General features: G+C 53.3%; 1 long non-coding RNA gene across 2 annotated transcripts; it reads right to left on the bottom strand.

Moving 5' to 3' along the window:
- Positions 1–937: 937 nt before the first annotated feature.
- Positions 938–7,244, bottom strand: LOC125915341 (uncharacterized). 2 transcript variants are annotated; one of them, XR_007455643.1, is made up of 4 exons: positions 6,884–7,244; positions 6,283–6,445; positions 4,521–4,641; positions 938–1,883 (listed from the first exon to the last, which is right to left on the bottom strand). It is a non-coding gene; the product is annotated as an uncharacterized LOC125915341 (long non-coding RNA). The 2 variants fall into 2 exon arrangements; XR_007455642.1 differs by lacking the exon at positions 6,884–7,244 and having other exon boundaries at positions 6,283–6,866.
- Between the last annotated feature and the right edge of the window lie 13,435 nt (positions 7,245–20,679).

Here is a 20,679-nt window from a genome sequence, read left to right on the forward strand (position 1 = left end):
GTCCTGGACAGCCATCAGCCCTGACCCCTTGGCTCTGTGAAAGCCATGGGATCCCTTCTTTGCTGTTGTTACTGGCTCATGTGGAACACTTGCTTGGAGTTCCCGTCATCTTTCTGTGTTGTGGGAGGTGTCAAGAAAGCTCCTGTGCTTTGTAGGACACAGGATTCTAGAAAGGACCTTCTACATTCTGCGAATACTGCGTGTCATGAAAACCGTCCAACTCTCACTGGGTTAAATAAGAGGGACGTGTTTTGACCCTTGTAAAACAAACGTTTAAAGGTATCTCTGGTTCAGGTGGGGTTTGATCTAGCAGATTATAGGATGTTACCAAGGGAGTTTTTGCTATTGGCTTCATCGTCAGCTTTCACATGATATTACATCCCCTCCCAATAGCTATAAGCCCTCTCTCCATGAATGCAATGTTTATAGCATTACAAGCTTTGTATCCATACACAACCATCAACTACTGGACCATTGGGTCATTAATTCCTGTGGTCCATGTAAAGGCACATATTGATCGATCTGTGACAAGTTAGTGCCCAACTTTGGTGCTGTATGTGGGGTCAACCCCACTCAAACTTCATGAATGAGAATGGAGGGGGCTCCTTCACCAAAGGAAGTTTGGGGTATTGTTTTACCAGAGGAATGAAGGTGGCTTCAGGGTAGAGAAACCAATACATGGCCACAGCAACCTGAATGTGTCAAGTTCTTGGAAGATGATTCCCCACCAGAACACTTCTCGTCTCAGTTATCCTGGTGGGTATCAACAGCTCTAATTTTTTTTCTCTGCCATCTTTCATCCAAACTTTTGCAGAGTTCAGGCTGTGAGGCATCTTAATTTTCCTGGAGAAATTAAAGGAGATATATGTGGTTGGGAAAGAGCCATTCTCCTGAGGCACACCTTGTGTGGGCCACCATTTTGGAAGCACCAAAGGAACTGATGACCCACCTTCCATCAGTGATAAATCTGTAAGATGCTCCTTGGAATGGAGGTAGCCTGGCATGGGACCAGCAATGCCCTTCATTGGATACATGCCGAGATTTCACGGACTCACAGAACCTGGGCAAAGTCAGCAAGATTTCTTCATCTTGACCATGTGACAGTTTGCCTGGAAACTTGGGTCTGCCTCTTGTGGAACTGTCCACCCTTCCCAGTGCTCACGGCAGCCTTGCAGAGCATCATAATGACTGGGAGTGGCACCATCGACAGCCACGAATAGGTCCCTTAATTTCATGGTTTAAAATTACGTTAGTTGACCTCAGTATAATTCCTATATTTTAGTCATTTACGTGTCATGACTCAGTACTCATTCATTAAATATAGTGCTTTTCAAATGAAGAACAGAGATGAAAATTTTTCTTAATGATGACAAGTGATATAATTTAGTTTTATTTCTGTCGTACCATGGTGCCCGTGAGCCTGGCCGTAGCTAAGGGTCTGTCTGTGGCGCCACTGTGGGCCTCTTTTAGCAAAACTCTCCACTGGACACATCACACTAGCCAATTCTGGTCATGTGGGTCTAAGCCACCCCCCACTTTGATCGTTGGTCGTGCTCGGTGTGAGTTGTTTGGCTCCATCGGAGATGGTCTCAATGAAAACACACCTTCTCGGAGAGGGGGCAGGCCTGGCCGGGGTGGGGGAGGGCAGGTGGATGTTGTTCAGAATCTTGAGTTTTGTTGCCATGAGGGAAGTGAGCAGAGGGCTGGAGCTAAGCCTGAGGATGGACGAGGCCCTCTTTTCCTCACCGATGCCTCCTCCTGGCCTTGCTGCCTTGGATGCTGTTCACAAAGTTTAGTGGCTCTTCAGGGTGGCTCAGTTTGGGATGCTCTGATTTGCACTGTGCTCCCAGGACCTCCTTGATGGAGCTGACTTTTGCAGTACCCTGAAAGTGAAAGTCTCACTTCAAAAACTGGAAAAAACAACGCGCTCTCAACAACGACCGCCTACACGTCTTTCCCCAAGTCTGAGACCCTGTAGCAGGACTCGCTTCTCCAATGCCCATTGCCCCATTTTGTCAGTCTCTCTGGGGCGGTTCAGGGCTACTTTGATGTGATTGCTTTATTCTAAGGTTCATCTGCGGGGGTGTTAAAGCAACTACACTTTATTGGCCCGGGGCTTGGAGAGTGAAAGGGGGTGAAATCTACACGTTTGGCATTAAACTCCTAGGAAGTTTTCATTTTTAACAGACACTTTTAAAAGTGAGCCATCATTTACACTTAGTGCCTTACCAATGTGGTCAGATGGCACGTAGCTCTGGCCTGCAAGTGGCCTTGGGTTATAATCCTTGAGGTAACAATGGTGCCAACATCCTCCATTACTTTTTAGAAGTCCTGGTGCCACCGTGCATCTAGCACTAAAGACTGCCTTCCCTGAACCATAAGAGGCCAGATGGTATGGACCCTCCTCGGAGTGGCTATTCCCGGCGTGGTCCAAACAGGGCTCCGGGAAACTGAGGAGTGCCAGTGCCTGCCAGCAGACCGCAGGGGCTCTCTGGCAATGCGGGAGCCCCGGGCTGGGGGGTCGGACCTGCTGGCTTTGCATCCAGGTTCCCCTGGTGCGTCCGTTTTCCCACCTGTAAAATGGCCCAGCCGGTCTTTGCTGTCCCTCTGGCCCCAATAACCAGCAATTTTCTTTGTTTTGACTGCTAGTTGGAACGGCCAGCGAGTGTTTCTAGAGCTGGGGCTGCGTCCGGGCTTGCAGGCGTTGGGAGTGGGGATCGGTACATGTGAGAGCGTGAAGCCTGAGGCGTGTCCTTCCTGGAGCTTCTGCAGCGTGGACAGTGCAGCGAGGGGCATCTTAGCACGTTGCAGCGGACTCAGCCAGGCTCCCACGGCTGAGCTCCATAGAGGAAAGGGGTTTGATCTGGGCCTTTAGGGGGGCCCAGATTTTATGTCCACTTGCAGATGGGTGGGTTTGGTGCCAGGAGATGATGGCGAGAGAAGCAAAGCTACAAGGAAATTATGTGGTATTGCTCCCAACCCATTTCCTCTGTCCTGTGACCCTGAGGACCTCACTCGGGACACTGCCCTCCTTGGGAGCTCTAGGGCAGGGCCTTCACCCCAGTGCACCCAGGGGTCTGCAAGGGAGCAGGAGGAAGAGGCCTCTCCTCCTCCAAGCCTGGCTCTCACCAGCCATCCTGGGCCTGGAGTGACCAGGGCTACACTCGGCAGGGGAGTGTGGAGGAAATCAGCTCGTTTCCTTGTAGATGGGGTTCCAGAAAGGGTGTACTGGGGAGTTATTCCTCGGTTCTGGGGTTTGGGGTCTCCTTTACCCTCTGGACATGGTCAGCACCCTTCCTGGACCACAAAGCTTACAGCGGAGCTGAACGGACTGTCTCTGTCTGTATTTAAATAGCCAGGGTTCCACTGGTGTCTAGGGGTCACCAAAGTGGGTGTTGGTGGTCATGCCAGGCTCCTCTGTTGTCCCCAACATCCGTCAGCAAGCTGAATGAAGCCCAGCCAAAGGGCTTAGAATGTTAAGACCTGTCTAGTCTTCCTATAAACCTCATAGATGAAAAATGCACAGATGATTTTGTCCCTCTCTCCCCCATCAAAAATCTTGTTTTCTGGAGCTCAGGACACAGGCAGTACAGGCTCGGGAGTTTGGGGCCCAGTGGGAAGCAGATGGCACTCCCTGAGGGTCAAAGGGAGGGGAGTTTAATGAGCGGACCATTTACAAAGGGGCAGGAGGGCTTTAGGAGTCCATGGGTGTAGGGTGGGGGAGGGGAAGCCAAGAGCTGAGTGTTGGGGGACAGAGCAGCTTGGAGCTGGAAGACAGAGAAGGCTGTGTGGAGGGGTCAGCAGCCAGCAGCATCCCAGAGGATGACCGTCCCACCCCTCTCTCCTCGTCCCTCTGACCTCTTACAGGAACTTCCCGGCTGAACCTGAACCCGACTGGAAGCCCATGTCATGGCCCATGCAGGGGCAGCCTTGCTGTGTGGAGAGAGGATCCTGAGAGGCACAACCCCCGCCCCCCACCTGCAGCCAACTTGGGAAACTGATCTCCCCTGCCCCCGTGTGTCTCAGGCTCCTTATTTGTAAAATGGGGAATAATAGTTCCTGTCCCCCGGTTGTAAAAACCAAGTGAGAGAATGTGGGCATATCACTGAAACACATTTGCAAGGAGTTCGGATGTTTTTTCGGGGGACCCAAGTTCTCTGCTGTGCATTGAATTGTTCGAGTGGTCATGTGTGACTAGTGAGGGCCATGGTCCATGTTCAAATCCAGGCAACTTGGTGCCTGAGGGCTTGTCCTTAGCACCTGCCCTTTTCCATTTGACCTTGGAAGTGGCTTGTGAGGGTGAGGGAAATGATGGCGAACCGTCAAGGCAGGGTGAGCCATGGGTGTGATTCAGGGCCCCCATGTGAATATCCACGGTGGCTGCATCGAAGGGTTTGTGCTGTGGGGGGTCTGGGGAGCAGAATGTCATGCAGGTTTGCTTTGTGGGGCGTGCCCTGAGAGGACAAAGGATTCAAGGGAAGTGGGGACACTCAGCTCTTGGGAGCCAGAGGCCTCCTTACCCAGGACGTGAGGCCTTCTGCTCATTCTGCTTCCTGTACGTGGCGGAGGGGGGCTGTCTGCAGGCCAAGCCCCCAGCCTTCATAACGGTCCCGTGCACAGACTCAGAGTCCAGTCCTCTCTCTACAAAGAAATTGGCATGTCTATGGGGCGGGGAGCCTCTCTCGGCCGGGTAGGCACACATCTACCTTGGAAACCGGGGGCGAGAATCTCCCAAAGCCAAAAGCACGGGCAGAGAGCTATTGGCTGGGTTTGTCTGGGTGTCAGCTGTACCCCTTATTTATGTTTCCCGAAAAAACAACCAACATGTTTTGATGATTTCTGGAGAGTTTAAAAACAATATAGTTAATTGCTATGAGTGATTTCAGAGCTCATTAATGTAATAAATCTCTGGAGAGAGATATTCTTAGTTAACGATCAGCATAAAATCAGAGAGTCTTTCCGCGTAGATGGAGGCTCCCGTTTGCTATGCAGTGAAGACAGAATGGTGGGCAGAGTGGATGCAGGCGGCCTATCTGTGAAGTGACAAACACCCGTGACTGTCCAGCTGACAGTGCCACCGGGCAGGAGCTGCTCTCTGCCACCTTTGCCGCCCAAAAGCAGGCCCGTTGGCGTCACCAGGAGCTTTTGTGGCCCTGGGACTTTGGAACTCGGCTTGGTGGATTTCGTTTAAAATGAGAAAAGAAGGGGGCACCTGGGTGGCTCAGTCAGTTAAGCGGCCGACTTCGGCTCAGGTCATGATCTCACGGTCCATGAGTTCGAGCCCCACGTCGGGCTCTGTGCTGACAGCTCAGAGCCTGGAGCCTGTTTCAGATTCTGTGTCTCCCTCTCTCTCTGCCCCTCCCCTGTAAACATTAAAAAAAAAATTTTTTAAATGAGAAAAGAAGGACTACCTGCGAGGCATCGGGCAGCTCCCGTGAGCCTCCAAGAGCACTTTAGGGAGCCTCTGACTGCCCTGCACATCCCTAAGCAAAACAAATCCCTGGTTCTTGAAATCTCCAGTGCGTTCTTCCCCCATCTGCCCCATGTCAGTAAAGGGCAGCTCTAGCCACCCAGTTGCGCAAGCCAAATGTCTAGGACCGTGCGTGGCAGGCCGACCGCGTCAGTGGCCCGCGTCCTCACCCGTGGCCATCCACCTTGGCATTGCTGCTGCTGCTCCGACTCCTGGGCCCGTCCTGTGACTTGCTGTCACCTGGCGGTGTTAACGAACAGGATGGAGGCAGAGGCACATAGACACGTTTTGATGGGGCTCGTCTGCTTTTCTGCCTTGGCCTTCACCTTGGGACCATGCCCGTTGGCCTGAGGAGGAGGACAGCCAGCTAGCCCCTCTGTCCCCATCGTGGCCGACGGCCAGCCCACTGATGGATGTGCGAGCGAGCCCTGTCATGACCAGAACTGTCCAGCTCAGACCCCGTGGTTGGGGTCTTCTCACACAGCGTTATGGTGGCAAACTCAGGCACCGTCCTCGATGCCTCCTTTCTCTGCAAGGCCCGCCTCCTGCCGCATCGTCCCTATGATACCCTCTTCTCTTCATCTCCCCTGGTCCCCAAGCTGCTGTCATTGCCTGCGACTGGTCACCTGTACCCATTCTTTCCCACTCACGGTCCCTTGGCCCACCTGCAGCCCGAGGGGCCTTTTTGGCAACAGTCATATTGCTCATCTGCTCGGGACCTTGGGAAGGGTTTTGATTCATTTAAAACATCATCTGTTGACCATGGCCTACAGGGCCGCAGGTGGTCGGTTCGCCCCCTCCTGTGATCCTACCTTTCTTGCCCTTACTGCGCTTTAGCCACACGATCTCCCTTCTGTGCTTTGAGCACACAACTCTCCATCCTGCCTCAGGGCTCTTGCACTTGCTGTGTCTGGAGGACGTAGGCTGCTCCTTGTCACTGGTGTCTCTGTCCAAATGTCTCTTGCTTGGAGAGGCCTGGGCCCAGGAGATGGGGGGTAGGGGGGGATGGGGAGCTCTCTCCTTCTAGCACAAGCCTCAGAGGCACTCTGCTTTTAACATCTGTCTGATAGCTCAAACTTCTGATTGGAATCCCCAGCTGAGACTGGACCGCGCTCTAGGAGGATTCTCCGAATAACCGGGGTGAAAATCCAACTCACAGCCACACACAGGGTGGGGGGCATCCCACGGATGGCAGAGCGTTCTCTGGGGAAACCGGAGCCGTTGACTGCCCTTTCTGGAGCCAGTGACTCGATCGGGGCGTCTGGCTGTCTGGCCGGGGGTGGGGTGGGGGTGATGTCAGGGCTGCTCTTAAAGCCCCGGTGAGAGATTCGGGGCTGAAGTCCTAGCCTGGGTTTGGGTTTTCCTTTACTGATCAATCCCAACCCTCCTCCCCCTCCCCCGCCCCCTCTCTACATTTCATGCTGCCGGTCTCAGGTCCACCTTCCTGCAGCCCCTGGGACCCAGGCTACGCAGCGTGGCGGTGTTCCCTGGACTTCAGCCCCGAGGAGTGCCCTCCTCCCAGCACGGGCTTGGCTGTGTGGCGGACTGCGCCTTCAGCCCTGTGCTGGCGCGAAGCGACAACTCAGCAGCGGCAACAGGATGACGTTGTTCCCGGAAGCCCCGTTATCGCTGAGGCCGCGTCTTCCGGGGCACACTGAAATTTTGGGACCTAGCTCTGAAGACACCAGGCGGGTCATCAAAATCTTTGCGTGGTCCCTTCACTATTGTTGGGAGGTGCGCTTCCTTGGGAGGAAAAGCCTAGCTCTGCACTTGGTGGTCGCAGGGTCCCGGAGCGCCTCGAGTGGCATCAGCGCGGTGGAGCCTGGGAAGGAGGAGGTGTTGGGGGGTGGTGTAGGGGTGAGTGGGTGCCTCCCTGGGGGAGGCTCAGGGCCAGCAGTCTGGGGTTCGAGTCCTGACTACGCGTGTCAACTTTAGCAAGTCCTTTGAACCCGTGGTTCTCAAATGGGGGTCCTTTGGGCACCCCCCGCCCACCATTTGACATTGTCTGGAGACAGTTTTGGTCGCCACCGTTGGGAACCGGGTGCTACTGGGCATCAGAGGCCAGGGAAACGGCATGATGCACAGAAGCGCTCCGCGCGCTGGAGAATTTTCTGGGTCACATCGCTCCGCGCACTGAAGAATTATCCGGGCCACATGTCAGTAAGTGCTGAGGTCAACCCTTCCCAGCTGCATTTCCCTCACCGGGGGATGCACTTCGAGGGGTGTGAGGGAGTGAGGACGGAGGTTTGTGAAGCGCAAATGGCTCTAACGTCTGCACCGCCGACTCCGGATCCTCCAGCCGCAGAAACACTCCACCCAAACAAACAAGCAAAACAAAAAAGAAAGGAAAGAGAAACAATCAAATATGGGGTGGTTCCACTGGTTTCACCCACTTTGCACCCACTTAGTGAGTGTTTCCCCAGAATGATCTTTCTGGAGGGAGGAGGTCAGAGCGTGCAGGTGCCCTCCGGGGGGTCTCGGGTCCTCCTGCCCCTCAGAGCCAGCCCCTTAGCCCTCGGAGGGTGGTCCTCGTGGTTATAAACATTTATAATTTACAGGTTTCCTGTGGGCAAGTCGGCCACGTCACCTGGTGCTTGAGGGAAGAAATAGAGGTTCATCCCAAGGCTGGAGGGACACCTGTTCAACAGGCACTGAGTGAGGGGCGGGGTGCTCTTCTGTGTTCTAGAGAATTCCCAGGGGCTTCCAGTTCAGCGATGGCCCCGTAAGGGACTTCAGAGTTGTACCCATCTACCTGAAGCCACGTAGGGGACAGGTCTACCAGCCAAAGGGAGGCTGGGCCGGCCAGGGTGGGCACGGGTCCCAGGGAGCTGGCTGTGCCCAAGAAGGGTTGTCACTGGTGTTCAGCTTGGGGGTGGGGGTGGTGGTGTGTGCTTTGTCCTCAAGGGCATGCAAACTTGGTTCTGCCCTGGGAACTTCAGGATCTGATGAAAGAGCAGCAATTTCACAGGCAGAGGAGTACCCTTGGGCTGCTGGCCACCTGTCCCTGTCATCTGGGGATTTTCCTGAGCTCAGAGGCACGAGGAGCCCCTCGTAAGCCACTTCCCTTTTCTGTCCCCGCCGCTGCCATGGCTCCAGGCCCTGGTGCGGGGCTCTGGGTGTGGATGGGTGCTTCTTCCTCGTGAGACGAGCTGCACCTGTGCAGGGAAGGCGGGACACAGGTGGACGGGGACACCTCCCCAGGGCCTGTGAAGCCGGCATCTCCACTGGCTCCAGCTCCTGGGGCAGGAGGGTGTCTGACCTCCCCAGGGGACCAGAGAGAACCGGGGATGCCATGGGACCGCCCCCCCACAACTAAGGGCCACTCTCCAACAGCTCTAGAAGGACGGAAGGAAGCTAGCCCCTTGGTGCGCAGGTGCGTCCGGGTGAGGTCTTCCGACAAGATTTCTGCCAGACTCCTTTTTGTGTCTCTTAGTGCATAGAGAGGAAAGATTTCCACCAGCGCCTGTAGTTCTGGGAGGCGGTGTGCAGCTACTTTCTATTTTTATTGACTATTCAGTAAGACCAAGGCAGAAAAGGAGGGGGTGGCCTGGGGTAAGCTGGAAGCTGAAGGTTAGAGCAAACGCGCCGTCTGGGCGTGCCCCAGACCTTCTCCATCCACGATGACTACAGGGGACGTGACGACAGGCTTTTGAACACACAAACTGCGGTCGTGTGGATGTGGCTGGTGTAATGAAAGTTGGAAAAACCCGAGTGGGTCAAACAGCGTGCTTGTACTTTATCTGGTTTTCTACTTGGAGCTAACAAATGGTCTCTCCCTAACAGCGCTGGGTGGTTTCATCACAGACCAGAAGCAGGGTCACTGCGTTGCGCGCGCGACCCGCGCAGCGGGGAAGTGCGTTGTTTTACTTTCTCTATTCGAAGAAAACTTACTCTTTCCTCTGGTAAGTCTAGAGAAAATACCGTAACCCCTCAGACAATGGCATTACTGTCACCTGCTTAAAATAGTATGACGTTCCTCAAGTCTTAGAATACTCTCCAGGGCTCTCTGTTTTCTATGAAAGCATTTATTTCAGTCAAAATCCTTCATGTTCTGCTCTACTCTGACACTTCACCAAAAAGAGAAGATAGCAACTCAAAAGCACAATGTCATTTTTAAAGGGACTCTCTCTTCTCCACAAATAAACCTTTTTTTTTGTCCCCTGGGGTATTGCCGGTGGGTAGGTGTGGCCTCTCTGCGGTCCCTATGACCGCACATGCCTTTGGGGTCAGGAGCCTGCTTGGGGGTGTGTGGGGGGTGCTCCAGCAGCCGGTGGGGACGGCACCCCCTCCCCCGGCCCCAGGTCACCGTCACTGCCTGGCTCCACCTGCGTCTTTCTTCTCCCCGACGGAGGATGGGGCCAGGTGCTCGACCCCGGCCCCCCTCCTGCCTCCCGCACGTCTCATCCTGGAGGGCTGAGGGGCCGCCTTCATCACCCGCATGATGAACTTTTTGAATATTCGGACGTGGGCTCCTGGCTGGAGATGTCATGTCTTCCCTTCTGTTGTTAGTCCGGAGACAACACGGCCTCCCCTGGTTTACCTGTGTAGTCCCAGGGCGTCTCAGGTGCCAGGAGCCGCTGCCGTGATGGCCTCGTCTCCTGTCAGATGTGGTTGGCGAGAGACGAGGACAGCATGACCACTGGGCACCGCACACTACAGAGGTCAGCTTGCAAGGACAGCGGGACGGCAGTGATGTGGCCGTGACTAGTTGTCAAGCGAGTGGAGAAAAAAATCGGGAAGGGGGGGGGACGTGGCAGGCAGGGCGATGGAGGAGGGGTGGGGTGGGGGCAGCGGGAAGAGAAAAGTCCTGTCATCCCTGATGAAATATTCAGTGTTATCGGTGGTGTTCCATAACGCTGTTTCCCCCAAGGGGGTGGATTTCTAGATCATTCTTCAGGCCCCTTGCAGGCGACTGGAACACTCTGTTTAATAGATTGGCGGTGCTCATCAGAGACATCTATAATGCATTACCAGCGGTTTAATGCTGGGGGACGCTGGAAGGTCCGAGTGGGTTTTATTGTGCGTCAGCATCACGCACGCGCACGCGCGTGCGCCAGCAGCCCCTCGCACCCGGGACATACGTGATATCTGCCCCAAATGACTTTTGCCTCCGGCACGCCACCTTTTTAAGCCTATAGAACTCCGAAACCGCCGTATAGTAACAAGTTTGTGAGATTTTGGAAAGGAAAGCACGGTAATGATGCCAGTTCTTATGATCATAAATAATCATAATTAACAGGACTGCTGTATATTTATGTTGGTTTGTTTTCAGACACTTTTCATTTTATTTTGAATTTTTTCATATTGTGTTGACTTGAAACACTTCTGTCTATAGTGTGGCGTGCTCTGCAGAACACTGGGGTAGCAGCATGCTGTATTTGTCCTCGGAAACAGACCACAATGACGTGGTGACTCCTATCTGCTGGCAGATAGGCAGAACGGAGATATTAGTCTCACCGAGACTGCTGCGTATTAGGGAGAGAGGATCAGAGCCAACGGTTCCGAGGTCACTCTCGGCCCAATCACGTTTTTCTGACTCTCCTCATGCATCTAGGAGGCTGCTGTATGCATATTTTCCAGTTTAAATTCTTGATAAGCTCGGGTAGGATAACTTGACTATGAGTAATTGCTCTGTGACTGAAGGTGTATGATGACTCATGGTTAAAAGCCTGGGAGGGGGAACGATAGCTCTCACTGTGACACTGAAAGAGAGGCTGTGGTCTGGCTCCGTGGTGATCAATAATCTATAACCCATACATTGATCCTGGGGGGAACGGCGTGGCGAAATGCTCAGAAAATAGAATGTCGCGTGACCGTGGAAGTGCTCCCCGGGGTTAGAAATGAGACCTCGCTCTCATCAATCTGATGCCAATAAGCCTTTGATTGCTTTTCTGGGGGCAGAGCACATCCCCCGCTGTGGAGGACCTTTTTGGGGTTGCGAAATTATTCCTGGGTCTTTCTCCCTCTAAATTTCCCCCTCTGAGGAGGGACGGCCACCTGGACACTTCATCTGTGACAGTCACCCCCTCCTGGCTCCCTTGCTGGGAGGGAGCGGTGGGCTCCGGCAGGGGGACCGCAGACAGCTTCAGAATGAAATGATCTCGCCAGCTAGAAGAAATGAAACAAAAGTTTGTTTTTCCTTCTTTCTCTCTCCGGCTTTCCCTGGGTTGTGATTTCAAACTTTTAATATGTGCATACTGGTGAAACATTGTCCCTACTTAAATTATTTGTCTCCCTGTATGGCAGTTTTGTTGGGAAATGAACTATTCATGTAGCTTTTAGAGTCACCATGGGTTTACATTTAAGCCTTAGGCCAGGTCTACACAGGCAAAGACCACAGATGATTATGATTATGGTTGCAGGCTCGCCTTTCTTGTGATTATCAGGATATTTCATCCAGAAGCAATAGCAATTTTCTTCTTTTTGCTAAATTTGTTAATTCCGCCTCCTCTGGCCAGTGGGGGCCCCCTAGCCACAGCCTCAGTGGATGTCGGGGTGCCTTGTTCCACAATGTTCTACTGTTGAGTGCACTTGGATCCCAAAGTGCAGGTGGATAGTGGAAGACCCCAAAGGGGGCCATTCGGGGCAGGGCAGGACGGGTGGGGAGTGAAAGGGAGGGTTGTTGAGGGATGAGAAGCAGCGAAGAGAGTCCCAAGGGTCTGGGTGAGAGGGAGTGGCTGAGACCCCCTGTCTCCCCTCCCTCGACACTGCAACAGGATCCTCTCTGGCGCCCCCTGGAGGTCTGGGGAGAGGGCACAGGCAGCTACCGTGGAAACACCCACTGGGGAGCCAAAGACAGGACATGGGAGTGGTGGTGGTGGTGGGGGGTGCTGTGTGGTGTGTGCAGCAGGTTGATGGAGTGATGTGTGTGTTCGAACAAACCTTCCATTGAAGACTTCTAGGAATAGCTGGGGGAGGGGGGTGCTCTGCAGAAGGCAGGGTGTCGGGGGAAAGCTAGGATCCAGAATCGAGGCGGTGGGAACCACAGGTCATTGTAGTTTTGGTATTTAATGTCAGCGTGGCCCCATTTCAGCCTCCTGGCTGCTGGGACATGTGGATGTACAATTTCCCAGCCTCACCCCAGGCCAGGCAGCCCGTTCCGCTCCCTGTCCCCGCAGGTGTGGGCCGCCGTGTCCCCGGGGCAGTGCCAGGTTGCATTTCCACTCTTCACGAAATGATGGAAGGAGCTTTGCTCTCAGCTGACTCACTAGTTCTCTAATCAAGTTGGATCCCAAGTCCCAGTGAGCGATGGATGTGCGGTGTCGCTGAGAAAATGCCATTATCGTTAATCCGGATATTCTGATGAACTGGCAAAAATGGAAATTGTCTTCTTGCCTACTGTGTCAAGCACTTTACATGCTCTGTTTCCTCCTCCTAATGGCTCTCGGAAGCAGGGGGGTTTATTCGTACCCATTTTACAGATGAAGACATCGAGGCTTGGAAAGATGAACCGTCTTGCCCCGCAGGTGCAGCAGGGGTTTGAGTCCCAGCATTCAAACCTGTTCTCTCGGTCTCTTTACGCATGGCAGAGACCTCACCCCCGTGTATTTTCACATGGACCTTGCTCGGCTGGGAGATAAGGACAATGGACGACGAGCCAGGAAGCTTCATTTCTTTTGTCTCTGAGTTGCTCTGTGGTCTTGAGTAAGTCACGCTGAGTAAGGCTCTTTGGTTCTCAATTTCCTTATCTGTCAAACCGAGGTGTGGACTGGATTGGCCCTCCGAAATCCACCCAGTTTCCAGGTCAGGATGTTCTCCTGAAAATGAAATTCTAGGACCTGACTGGGGCATTTCCTGAGTCCTTCCAGGACTAAGCAAGCATTCAGGTGCACCTGGTTGCTGTGGCGTTGTAAAAATTGCCCCAGATGTCATATTTCTTCATCGATGCTTCGGTGTCAGAGGCCCAACAGGTGGTACTGAGGGCCAGGGAGCCGGCTTTGGCAGGGACAGAACTGGGGGCAAGTGCTCTCCCTCCCTGTGGATCTGCTGGCCTCTGACTCCAGGGCGGAGGGCGGGTCCTGCCTGCTGAAAGAGCCCGGGGAGGGATCCTTGTGCAAAGCACTTGCAGAACTCTTTGCAGGCAGATGAGTTTTCTCTAATCTAACGTTGACTTTTGCTTTCTTGGAATTTGAACTTTCTTAAGGTGCAGTTTATTAATCAACGCTCTGCCTAGAGCTGCATGTTCCTTTTTACTCAGTGTCAGGGGCTTTGTTCGTTGCGGGGAGCTGAATTCGGAGGCGTTTTGAAAACTCTTTTTCAGAGAGCTACCGCATTTTTCATACCTCGGGCTGAATGGAGATTTTGACCCTGTTTAAGACCTCTGTGCTGGTGGTGATTGCCCCCAGCCCTATCCATTTCCAGCCTTCTCGGCCCTTCCCGGTGCCCCCCGAGGCTGTGTGCGTGGGCTGCCCTTGCTGGCTGGTTCTAACAGGACTTGGCCATTGGGAGCCCCGGAAGGAAATCAGAGGCAGGAGAAAGAATGAGGCGGGCATGCTCAGTATGCCCTGCCTTGGGGCACCCCACCCAACCTCAGCTCTTGTCAGGGGGTCGTCCTCTGAGGCTCCTGTGTGCACTGGCTCTGGGAACACTGATTCCTCCCTGGTCCCTCTGGGGGCCCTACTGTCCCTGGTTTCCTCCCTTCACTGAGCCCACACTCCTCGGAGATGACTTCCATTTCCTGCGGTGCCCCCCACCCCCATCAGCCTCTCTCACCTAGCGGTGCACCTGCTGATAATCATACTGCAAGGTAAGCAGGGCAAGTAAGGGTGTTCACCGAGGCAACTAAAACCCCAGCTTGTGCTGATGGCCAAAGTCCCAGAACAGTTCTACGCTCAGCCGAGTCACAAACTAAAGTCTCCTTTCTCCAAATTCGGTTTTATTTCCACAAGTCTTCCCACCGAATTGTTAAGCGAACTAAAAACTTCTGAGTGTTCGTGACAGGAGGGCTTTCTTAAATATTTAGCTTGGCAAATAGAAGCCAACCGGGCATATAATTCACGAATTTTCCAATTGTTTCCCCTGCCAAAGGCAATGACCCTCATTCAGTCTTAAGTGAGAACCTATAAATTTTAAAGAATATTAATGATATCGAGATACCTAGGAAGATGGTTATTTACCCTGTTGACCAACATGAGAATATAAAGTAAATGATTAGCGAAAGACAAGCGGAATGTGTATTTACATGTTATGATATATGCAGGGGTAAAATGAGTGGTACAAATGTATTTTTAATTTGAGTGTATTTATTACTTGTGAAAGTGAAGACTAATTATGCTGTCTGGATTCTGGCATCTGAGAGGGGCTCCTGCGGAAGCTCACCACCCCCCCTTGCATTGCTTCAGACACCAAAGGCTGCTGCTCTGCTGGGGTGGGTACTGGGACGGGTCTCCAGAAGGATACTTGAAGGACGAAGGGGAGACAGATTTAGCTTCCCTTCAAATTGCCCAGCCAGGTCCGTGCATAATTGCGACTTCCTCCCGCAACTTCTCAGTCTCGCATCTGAGGCCATAATTCAATGCCTGCTCGGTGGACGTCAGAGGGGGCAGCCCACCAGGAGATGCACGTTAGGTGTGGCGAATCTGTCCACTGAGGTTTTAAATCACTGGGCTAACGCCGATGTCGTCGGAGTCCTGGGCTGTGGGTAGGCCCCCTGTTATTGGGAGACATGGTGAATTCTAATTATCGGCTCCAACTGGCATCCAAAGGCAGTTGCAAACTTCAGCCAGGGCAAAGGATGCCCGATGAGAAGGAGAACTCAGAAAAGAGGCAGAGAAGGATGAAGTGGGGTATCCCCTTGGCGGCGGTCATGCCCCTGTCTCTAGAAACTCAGGCCTCCAAGTGGCTTGCTCCTCCTCTCTACCCTCTGGTCCTTATCAGACCGAGATCTCTGCAGATATGTGTGAACCGAGGGCTTCAAGGCCCTAGTCAGGGTTCACGGTGCACAGCAGAACCATCTGGGGAGCTTTGGAAAACCCCAAAGCCTGAGTGGTACCCTGGATCATTTATATCAGAGTCTCTGGGATAAGGTTTAGCTGATTCCACTGTGCAGCCACGGTTGAGAATCACCGTCCTAGGTTGTGGCTGATGTGCACTCTAGCCTGCTCTCTCCCCTTAAGGAGGAATTTTACTGGAGCCTGGTGGGGGAGGAGCGGCACTTACCAAAGGCAGCTTTTCTAGGGTGGCGTTTGTAAGCTGGAAACCTTATCACAGGTTTGATTTTCAAGCCCACAAATCCAGAAACTAGACTTTATTCAGATTCTGAGAGGGATCTATCTTTTGGGTACAGACTCACATTGGTCAAGGTCCTGAGACTGATGTATAAACCCAGAAACCCAGTGTGTTATGTAACAGTGACAAAGATAATGGTACAAAACCTGGGCTTCTTGCATCAGTATGAGCTGGTCTTTCTTGGAGCCAAGCTATTTTCTTGCAGCCGTGTTTTCGATCTTCCCCCCCTAGACAGGTAGTTGCCCCCGTAGGTGAAGTGGGTCAGGCCGTTTGTCTCAAACAACATATTCATTCAGGTAGGGCCTTTCCAGAACAGTTTGATTTTTAGCTCTGCTTTCCTGCATGCCTGATAAACTCAAATTTGCTTAGGAAAAATGGACTGTGCTGGTTTCCTTGGCCCTCCAGGCTGCTAGGAGACTCGACGTCTCCTGGATACCTCCTTGAACAAGTGGCAGAGGAAGGAGAAGGGGGAAGTGGGAGAAGGGCGATTCCCTGGTATATGTGGATATTTTCTCGGGCACTGCTGTTTCTCGGTGTGGGAAACCACACTGAAACCGAAGGCGGTGAAGAAGCCACACAGGTGGATGGGGCCCATGGGAGGTCACAAGGAAGCGGGAACTTAGGAGAAGCTGAAGCTAGGAGGCAGAGAAAGCATGCCAGCACTTAGAAGGGCGCTGAAGGGAGAGGGGGTCTCGTGAGGACAGAGCTGATGTGCAAAATGGCAGGCATGCTCTGCGGGGTCAGTGGCACTGTATCTTAGACCTGGCTCTGGAGAGGTCGTTCAATGACAGACAGCACATTCGCCCCACAGCGTGTGGCTCAGGGACGAGTAGGAGGGCCTCTCCTCTTGGATGGGGAGCTCCTTCCCCAGAATCCGCTTTGTGTTTTCCTGTGTTCTATCGGGACTGCCCGTGATTTCCACTGTTCCCCCTCTGGACTTGGGGGTGAGCCTGGGCTGTGTGCAGGGCTGAAGGGGGCCTGGCCGGGCCAGGCGTGTCTGCTTTGCACGGTCCTAAGCTGCTTCCTGGGGGATCCCTGTTGGAGATCCCCACAGCCAGCGGCTCCCCACAGAACAATGCTGGCCGGGATGGGGTGTGCTGGCTGCTTTAGAAAACAAATAAGAAAAGCTACCTTTTGCATTGTCTACACCAGTCCTATTCAGTCATAGCTATTACTAATAGAATAAATGAAAAATGCATTCCTTTAACACCGTCAGCTCACGGTGATGTGCATCTTGAACTGATTTGCAAATGCGAGGTTCTAAGTGGCGCGTGGTTGGGAGCAGTGAGCTTCTAATGTTATGCTGCTGCATGGGCAGCAGCCGAACCTATTAATGAACTAATCCTAGACTCTCCAGCGGAGGCCGTGGGGGGCTCCTCGGTGCTGCACTTTGCATTTCAGCTAAAATCAACAATGTTAAAGAAAGAAGAATTTAAATGGATTAGGCTGCTGATCTCCTGAATCAGACACTGTGCTCGGCCCCTGCGGAAGAGGGGGATGCGTGTAGAAGAGCTCCGGACTCCCGGAAAGAGACGAAAATTTTGCTCACCATGCACAGGGCAACTTGCCCGATCACTCGCCAGCTGGGGGGTCAGAGTTTCTGACCCTGTAGCCAGACCTCCCTGTCCTACCACTCACTCGCTGTGTGATCCTAGGCGAATGACTTAGCCTCTCTGTGCCTCAGTTTTCTCATCTGTGAAATGGAGTAGGGATAAAACTCATATATGATGGCTGAGCTGAGGGTCCAAATGAGTTCTTTCAAGAAGCACTTGGAAGTGCTTGGCACACAGGACACATTCTGTAAAGGTGTGTTATGACAGTCCATGAATTCCTCAGATATTTATTAACTATCTGTCATGCACCAGGCAAAACTCTTAGTGGTTGGAATTTAACTTGAGCACGTGTGAGTTCTTGTCCACATGGGGTTTACGCTCCAGTTGGCATGGTGGGAAAGAGGTGATTTCGGATTATGAATAGCAGTCTGAAGGAACTCCCAACCTTAGAGAGACGGGTCACAGAGGAACCTCCTGCGCAGAGGACGTCTGAGAGGAAGCCTGGGTGTGAGTCCCACTGGGGACTGAGCGTGGGCTGTCTAGGGAGTGGTGGGAGACTGGCATGAAGGGAAAGATGAGGCATCAGGGCACAGTCATGCTGGAGAGGCAGGTGGGGCCCGGGAGGCCCCGGTGAGGTGCATGCGGGGTGCCCCTGGGTTCTCTTCCTTTCCGCTTCGTCTCGGAGTAGAAATAGCCCAGCAGACGAACCCTCTGAGAGCTAAGCACACTTCCAGCTCTGGCTCGGGGCCAGGGAACTGCCGGGTAAAATTGCCTTTTCAAATTATCCGTGGGCTTCTGTGGAGTGACGTTTCAGGAAGTGACCTGCCAAACGCATAATTTAAAACCTGCTGTAGTTCCGTGGTGAGGACATTGTGCACTGCTCTGTTCCCTCGGAGGGGACCCACCAGAGCCGTGTCTCTTAGGCCTCAGCTGTAGAAAAAGCAGGTCCGCAGCCTTTTTGGTTTTTGTGGACAGAGTTCTCCTTGATGGCTTTTGTTTCCCTCTTCGCTCTGGCCGCCCGGGGAAGCTCAGAGCCACATTTTCTGTTCCCGTCTGGGCGCTGCAGGTCTGTGTGACTATGTGTTAACCTCATTTCTGGCTCGGGCGCTGACTTCCCTACTCCTCCGTTACCCAGCTCCTTCATCCACTTCCTTCGTCCTTCTGTTTTGTGGACATCTTTTTGAGAAGGGAGTGAGGCAGAGAGGAAGGCAGGGGCACCTGGCTGGGAATGCAGTCAGGAGTAAGATGCTCCTGCCATGAAGGTGGATGCCAGGTGGGGGCGCTCATCTTCCGGGGAAATGGCCTGGTGTGCGCGGAGTCGGGGGACGGGGGGGCGGGGGACCCCTGGTAGGGGGGCCTGCCCCCCTTTCCCTGCAGCTGGTAAGCCTTGGCAGCTTGTACTGGGGCCTCTGACAGGTGCCTTTTGGAGTTGGAATGGCTTGCTGTGTTTAAGGGATTGTTCCATGTTTAAAAGTACACATTAAGGGGCTCCTGGGTGGCTCAGTCGGTTAAGCATCCGACATCAGCTCAGGTCATGATCCTGAGGTTGGTCAGTTTGAGCCCCGGGGTGGGGCTCTGAGCCGACAGCTCAGAACCCGGAGCCCGCTTCTGATTCAGTGTCTCCCTCTCTCTCTGCCCCCCCCCCCGCCCCATGCTCTGTTTCTCTCTGTCTCAAAAATAAATAAACATGAAAAAAAAATACAGCATGGCCTCCAAAGCTAGCCAACCACTTCATCTGGCATTCCAGTGAAGAAAGAGCGTCCACCAAATATGGCGGAAAGGCTGGCCGTGCGGCACTTACTTGGAGAAGGTGGGGTGGTCTCCAATGTTTTCCTGACTTAGGGACCTTCGAGGATAGTTTCGACCCCATCCCAGATTCCCTCTGCATGCTGCCGACTTGGGGACCTAAGTGCACATGAGTGCTGACCCCACTGTCTGGGTAGACCGGGGAGGAAGGTAGGAGGGTAGAAGGGATGCCCAGCGTGTCACAGCCCCGCTGGGCTTTATTATCCGCCAACGGAGCTGCCCTTAGTGAACCCCTTGGTCGAGTGACGCTCAGCCCTTGCCAACCAGGCCCTGACGCCCGCGGTCTCTCCTCCCAGGGCAGTGCAGGCTGCTTCTCAAGCCAACCTGGGACAGCAGGGCATCGCAGGCCACCTGTTGGAAGACGGGCTTGAGGCTGGAGGCCGGAGTGGGTTGTCTTGGCTACAGGTTGTGGATCTGATACGGCTTCCTTCTACTGAGGGAATTCCGTTATTCCTGTTCCTCGGCTGTGGGTCATTTCAGAAAAATCCCTTGTGCTGTCAATGCTCAGGCCTACCTGATGTCAGTGCAGAAATGGCTTACAAGGGCATGTTCCCACTGCTGGAGGCATGCTCTTCCTTCCTAGAGGAAGGAGAGGTCACCCCTTGGGTCTTGGAGCCCATGAATACAGCTGAGGCCCGGAAAGCCCAGAAGTTTGAGTGTCTGAAGATGGGCCCATCAGCCTTAATTTGCACTGCATCACATTTGCAAGTTGCAAAATGGAATTTGCAATTGCTTTTTGGCAATGTTCAAATTAGCACTTCTTAGCATATTAATGAACTACTTTTTTTTTTTTCATTATGTGACCAATTTTAATGTAAATAGCAGTCTCAATGCAAGGATTAGGTCAGTGTTTCGGGGAGAATGGAGTTCCAGAGCTTTCTGTGGAGGCTAAGAATCTGGCTTGGGGCGGGCATGGCTTCAGCGCAGAATGTGTGGATTTTTCAGACCCCCTGTCTGGCAGGTGTAGCTCCCAGATGAGGTCTGCGGCTTCTGGCTCAGGCAAGACACAGGGCAACCATAAGAGGGGGTGCAGGGCCCGGGCCCGAAGAGGCTGGTGACTCAGCTTGTAAGGAAGGAGAGGACGCTCATCTCCATGTCCCAAACAGAGGTTAAATGTAGGCCGCGTGGATCAGATCACTTTCCCTGCTACAAAGGGAGCAACTTTCTTCCAAATAGGTGAAAGTCAGCTATGACGGGGTTCTATGCGAATTCCCCTAAGATGTTTTCCTGTATTGATGCTCCTCTGGGATATGCTTCACGTAGTTGGTCCCAAGTCCCGAGAGCACACTGTCCTTAATTTCATCCAAGCATTTTCTGGAGCCACATCAGGAGACACTGGAAGAATTCCTCCTTCCCAGGATCTTGTGGCTCTGGGACAAGAGCAGTCCAGGGGTGGGGCCCAATGCACAGAGCAGAAGAAACCAACAAATGGGGCGTTTAACTATGTCCGGAGACCACAGAATTGTATACTGACTGTCCGTCTGCAGAGCCGGTGGTCAGAGAAACGGGAGGTCTCAGTATGGGCTCCCAACACCCTGGAGCCAGACAGACAATGGAGCCCGAGACTTCTGCCTGGGCGGTCTTCAACTGGCCACTCGGCTGACTGGAGACTGTGGCCTGGGC

The sequence above is a fragment of the Panthera uncia genome (genome assembly GCF_023721935.1).
Source record: "Panthera uncia isolate 11264 chromosome E2 unlocalized genomic scaffold, Puncia_PCG_1.0 HiC_scaffold_19, whole genome shotgun sequence".
NCBI lineage: Eukaryota > Metazoa > Chordata > Mammalia > Carnivora > Felidae > Panthera > Panthera uncia.